The sequence below is a fragment of the Petaurus breviceps genome, unplaced genomic scaffold (genome assembly GCF_028583685.1).
Source record: "Petaurus breviceps papuanus isolate PSGF00001 unplaced genomic scaffold, PetGlider_PUasm1.0 185, whole genome shotgun sequence".
NCBI classification, from domain to species: domain Eukaryota; kingdom Metazoa; phylum Chordata; class Mammalia; order Diprotodontia; family Petauridae; genus Petaurus; species Petaurus breviceps.
In genome coordinates this window covers 5619508-5625929 of record NW_027185797.1, presented here as the reverse complement: position 1 = coordinate 5625929, position 6422 = coordinate 5619508, and the positions used below count along the sequence as shown (strand labels likewise).

Below are 6422 nucleotides of genomic sequence, written 5' to 3'. Positions count from 1 at the left end.
TTTACATTTACTGGGCACCAGGAGAATTGAGAGTGGGGTCTAGCACATGCAATGGTAATGGCAGTCATGGTTTTCATGATGATGGCCAGTATCCTCATTGAATCAATTCTTGGATCTGGAGATGGAAGAAACCTCAAAGGTTATCTAGTCTCACCTCCTCATTTTCTTTTTAATAGATGAGGAAACTAGTACCCAGAGAGGTGAAGAGATTGGCCCCAAGGTCACAAAGAAGGAACAGGTCACACAAAGTATTGCAGGTAGGATTCAAGCCAATGTCCCTTAATTCGGGAGCCCAGGCTCTTTCCAGAAGGCTGCACTATGCCTTCTGATGGTGACTAGGACAATTATGATGGTGATATTTATGATAGTCAAAGAAGCCATGAAAAAACACAAAAATATAACAGGAGTATGTGTGTAACCAAACTTTGGACACCACTGTCAAGTCTATCCTGTTTTTATTTATTTCTTTATTTGTTTGTTTGTTTGTTTAGGAAGGGGAGGACAGGGCAATTGGGGTTGTGACTTGCCCAAGGTCACACGGCTAGTTTTGTTTGTGGGCGCGCGCACACGTGTGTGTGTGTGTGTGTGTGTGTGTGTTAAGTGTCTGAGACATGATTTTAACTCAGGTCCTCCTGACTCCAGGGCCAGCACTCTATTTATCCTGTTTTTATTTATAAAGGCCTTTTAATTTGTGTTACAAAGGCTGTGACAGGGAGCCCCCCCAAAAGCCGGTTTCACATGTTCTGATGCATAATTACCCTGAAGGATCTTATAGGTAGTGGCTACTCACCTATAGAGATAATCTCTATGCTCCTCAGTCCTAGGACATCCATTCCACCTCTTCATAACTATTTACTTAGGACATCCAATGTTACTTCATTTTATCCTCACAAAAACCCTAAAAGGACATGAGACACAGGGTAATCCAAGAAGGTGCCACCACCACTGTTGCTGCACATTGCCAGTTGGGGTCGAAGCTGGGTTGAAATGGCTCTAAAGGTGACCCACGTGGTGGCCAGGCTCAGGCTGGGGGAACTCTATGTCTCAGATCAAGAGGGGAGTGATGTAACCTTTGAAAACAGGCCCAAAGGTTTTGATAACAGCAGGAAAGCAGCCATTTCCTACCATTTATGTGGATGCACAAAAAGAAAATGAGAGATGGGATATTATTTCCAAATCATAACTGAAGAACATTTAAAAAATATGACACAGGAAGCAAGTGAAGAATGAATCCCAAGATAAAAAAAGAGACAGAAGACAATTTAAGATTAGATAAAAACCTAGAGGAAGCAAAGAAGATTACCATTAAACAGGATCCAAGTCTTCCAGAGGAAAATGTGTAAAGATACATATTTTAGAAGCACATCGAGGCCAACGAATGAAGGTGTTTGGCAGGATCCACAGGGTTACACAGGCAAAGGGAAGAATGTTTCTTATATTAAGAGATGGTACAGCGAGTCATTCCCCAACTGATAAATGGTCAAAGGATATGAACAGGCAGTTTTCAGAGGAAGAAATTAAAGATATCTATAAGCATATGAAAAAATGCTCTAAATCACTATTGATTAGAGAAATGCAAATTAAAACAATTCTGAGGTACCACATCTCACTGGTCAGATTGGCTAAGATGACAAAACAGGAAAATGACAAATGCTGGAGAGGATGTGGAAAAATTGGAACACTAATGCATTGTTGGTGGAGTTGTGAATTGATTCAGCCATTCTGGAGAGCAATCTGGAACTATGCCCAAAGGGCTATAAATAATATCATAACCTTTGACCCAGCAGTACCACTTCTAGGGTTGTATCCCAAAGATATCAGAGAAGTGGGAAGAGGACCCGTATGTATAAAAATATTTATAGCAGCTCTTTTTGTGGTGGCAAAGAATTGGAAATTAAGGGGATGCCCATCAATTGGGGAATGGCTGAACAAGTTGTGGTATGTGAATGTAATGGAATACTATTGTGCTATAAGAAATGAGGAGCAGATGGACTTCATATTTACCTGGAGAGGCTTATACGAACTGCTGCTGAGTGAGAAGAGCAAAAGCAGAAGAAATTTGTACACAATTACAGACACAATGTATGTGTGACGACCAGCTTTGATGGACTGGACTCTTCTAAGCAATGCAGGGTTATGAGACAATTCCAAATGACTCATGATGGAGAGAGATGTCTACATTCAGAGAAAGAACTAGAAAGAACAGAGTTTGAATGCAGATTGAAGCAAACTACCTTCTCTCTTTCTTTTTCTTGTTTGGTTTTGTTTCCTCTTTCCCATTGTTCATCCCATCCATTACAATCCTTCTTTATAACCTGACTAATGTCTAATGCAGATCAGATTCTATACTTGATTGCATGCTGTCGTGGGTTGGGGGGGGGGGGGGGGGGGGAGGAAGGGGGAAAAAATTTGAAACTCAAAGGATTGTGGAACTGAATCTTGTAAACTAAAAGTAAACAAACAAATCAATAAAGACCAAAAAAAAAAAAAAAGAGGGATAGTACAGGATATCTTCAGTGTGTCTTGTCAGATGAACTTTGTCAGTGTTACAATGGAGTAGTCTTGTCTACAGAGAGTAGTGTGGCAGTATATGGAATGCTCAATTTTACTCCAATGCCTGGAAGGCAAGCAGGCACCAGGAGGCCATGAGCTGAACTGTGACTATTGGGAATTGACCAGCTTATCCCCTGCTGGAGGAGCTGATAACCTGACAAACGAAGGGTCTGATGTAGATGTCCAGCGTAATAATAGACACATGATGATCTGAGGAGAGAACATGGCCAAAATCTTGAAAGCACGTTCAGTGATTACCACATGCTTTAGGGATCACTTTTTTGATAGGGCATATCATGAAGTCACTCCTCCAACATTAGTATAAGCACAGGTAGAAGGTGGTTCCATACTTTTCAAACTTGACTATTTTGGAGAAGAGGCATTTTTGACTCAGTCATCACAGTTCTATTTGGAGACTTGCCTCCCAGCTTTAGGAGATGTCTTTTTTATTGCTCAGTCACTCAGAGCAGAACAGTCCAAGACATGAAGACACCTAGCCAAGTACACTCACACTGAAGCTGAGTGCCCTTTCCTGACTTTTGAGAATCTTCTAAACTGTGTAGAAGACTTGGTTTGTATTGTAGCAGACAGGATCTTGAAATCGCCTGCAGCAAGCTTATTGTATGAACTCAACCGGACTTTTACACCCCCCAAAAGACCTTTCAAACGGATGAACTACTCAGATGCCATTGTGTGGCTAAAGGAGAATGATGTAAAGAAGGAGGATGGCACTTATTATGAATTTGGACAGGATATCCCAGAAGCCCCTAAGAGACTGATGATAGACACCATTAATGAACTTCCAATCTTGCTGTATTAATTTCCTGCAGAGATCAAATCCTTCTATATGCCGCAATGTCCTGAGGATTCCCGGCTTACTGAATCTGTAGATGTGTTGATGCCAAATGTTGGTGAGATTGTGGGAGGTTCCATGCATATCTGGGATGGTGAAGAACTGCTAAGGGGATACAAGAGAGAAGGCATTGATCCCACTCCCTACTGCTGGTACACTGATCAGAGAAAATATGGTCCCTGCCCTCATAAAGGGTATGGCTTGGGCTTGGAACGATTCTTAACTTGGATTTTGAACAGATAGCATATTTGAGATGTGTGCCTGTACCCATGTTTCGTCCAGCGCTGTACACCCTAACTGTGCAGTGATTGACAGCAATAGACAACGATACACACAGCTCAATGGAAAGATAGAACTTTCCAAAATGAAATGATGCATCCTTTTTGTCCCATCAGAATATCACTGTTCGGTTCGTGATATCTGTTCTCATTGCGATAAAATGCAATTATTTGAGATATCCCAGAAATAAAATGATCTTAAGTGATATCTATGTTGTCATTCTTAGAAAAATAATTGCCATTTTAAATATTTGGGAAAAGATATTGGGGCATATTAGTGTGCAGTTAGCAACATATTTCAGCTCTTGATTATGGTTTCTACAGGACTATGTGTCTCATACCAATTATCTGATGCCAGGTATTTCTACTATATCCTGAAATTTGTATGTTCTTTTCTGTGTTCCTGCAATGTATTCTGTGATTTGTAGCATCTTATTCTTTCAGTGAATTAAGAACCAAAAGCTTGGAATAAAATTGACACCTAATAAATACAATGTTAAAGATTTGATAGTGTCAGTATAAATGGCGTTCGGCTGTAGATACTGGAATAAAGTGAGTTGTATATTCACTTTGTTATTATCTGATAAGCATTCTGGAGTTCAAATGTATTTAAACAATTTTGTTTCCTACAGAAATAGAAGAATTTACAGGATTCTTCAAATAGTTTAGTAAAGGTTGAAAGGTAGACAACAGCATAAACAATATTTGGGGAAGGGGGGGTTATTAAATAATTTGCAGGGTCTCCCTTCCTTTATTCTAATGAGCTGGACTGCTTTTCTTTGGCATTTCCATAAATAATCAAGAATAGATGAGCTCAAAAAAATTGTAAGCCAGAATATTAATGTATTAATAATTTAGTAATTAATACAGAGTTGTTTGAACTATCTTATGCTTTGAGATTCTTATCAGCTATTTTCTTCATTCTTACTGTACTTAATTATTCCAGCTCAGATTTAGTTAATTTAAAATGCATGTCATATATACTGAGTTGACTGTAATCTTGAAAATTAATAAATGACATGTAAGAAAAAAAAACCCTAAAAGATAAGTGTTATATTATCTCCATTTTATAGATGATAAAACTAAGGGAGACAGGGGTTAAGTGACTTGCCCAAGGTCACACAGCCAGTAAGTATCTGAAGCCAGATTTAAATTTGGTCTTCCAAACCCAGTGCTCTATCCGCTGAGCCACCTAGCCATGTAGGTAGCACCTATACTTTTTTTTGCAAATGCTTCAAAAGGAAAATAAATTTCAAGAGGAAGCAGAAATAGGAGAAGGCTATGTCAGGAACAGAGTCACTGCACGAATAGCTGCCATTTTATACGAATGGTTTCAACACAGCAGCCTCCAGGTGCAGCTATTTTTGTCCTTAGAGCAGGGCTATGTCTACTCAGCCATGATAGAGTCAAATGTAACCAAGGTCTTGGCTCACTAAGATGGCTCTCAAAGCTTATAGGTCAATGGAGAAAGATCTGGAGTAACTAAATATTGAAGCAAAATCAAACTCTGCCTCCCCATCATAAGGTGTAATCTCAGATCTGCAGTGAAATAGAGACTTGGAAACATGTGATCACATGACTGGTGGGTTTTGGGGGTTTTTTTCCTTATTGAATTATCCAGTTTGTTTAACTAAGTTAACAAGTATATTCCCAAATATCCCTTCACCAAACATCATATTGTGTAGTAACTGCCATAATATTTCTCTGTGAATGATACTGAAGGCCTTGGAATTTTTTAAGAGAGAACCAGTTAAGAGTACATCAGAGAAAAAGGATAAGGACCAATTTTAGTTTGTTCCAGAAACCAAAGCACATGGCAATGAAGTTAATCAAGCTAAATGAGTTCATTCTGAATGGAGAACTCATATTTCCAAATTAAATTGAGGCACAGTTTTATATACAATCTCATTTCAATTAATTATTGTTTTCCAGAGAAATAAGCTAAAAGAAAAATGTTAGTAACTTTCTTGGTCAGATATTCAAATACATCAATAGATCTGTGATCTTATCATTATAAATGTCCCCTCCAGTGAAAGAGATCCCAACCCATCCAAACATGTCCATATTTTTCTTTATTTTATGGATTGCCATGCCCAAAAAATTCATCACCAAAGGGCCAGACTATTGATATTAGCTAGACTGGTCTTCAAAAAACAGACTCAGTCTTTTACCAGGTCCTTTTTCAAAGCCTTTCTATGTGGCTGAACTTATGTTCCACTGGCAGAACCTTGGAAAACCCCAGGTCCCCTCCACAACACCATAAGATATCATGTCAATTGGTTTGATGGCCTAAATATTACAAAGGATAATGCTAGAAACAGAAGGGCAAGAAACTACTAGAGGTGTGATATTTGGTCTCCATCCCTGCCCTCTGTTCTGAACCCCAAATGCATATCTGCATCTACCTACACAGTATGTCTCATCATTACTTCAAACCCAACATGTCTAAAACCAAGTTCATTATCTTTTCCCCTAAATCTGTTACTTCCTCTGACTATAATTTCTGGTCTTCAATGTCACCATTAACATAGACTCCTATATTCAAAATCTTGGGTTTAATCTTTGATTCTTCTTGCTACCTTGATTCTCAGATTTAATTAGTTACTAACTGGTATGGATTCTAGGCTTCCAACAACCCTCACATGCCTCCTCCTCTCTCCTACTTTTGCCCCACCAATACAAGCCCTTATCAGCCCCTGGAATACTGTCATAACTTCCAAAAAGATCTTCCCATGTGT

General features: G+C 39.0%; 1 protein-coding gene and 1 pseudogene across 1 annotated transcript in view; both read left to right on the top strand.

Moving 5' to 3' along the window:
- Positions 1-6422, top strand: part of ACP3 (acid phosphatase 3) — an 84506-nt gene that overhangs the window by 62953 nt on the left and 15131 nt on the right. The window lies entirely within an intron of this gene.
- On the top strand, positions 979-3703 carry LOC138161440 (asparagine--tRNA ligase, cytoplasmic-like; annotated as a pseudogene).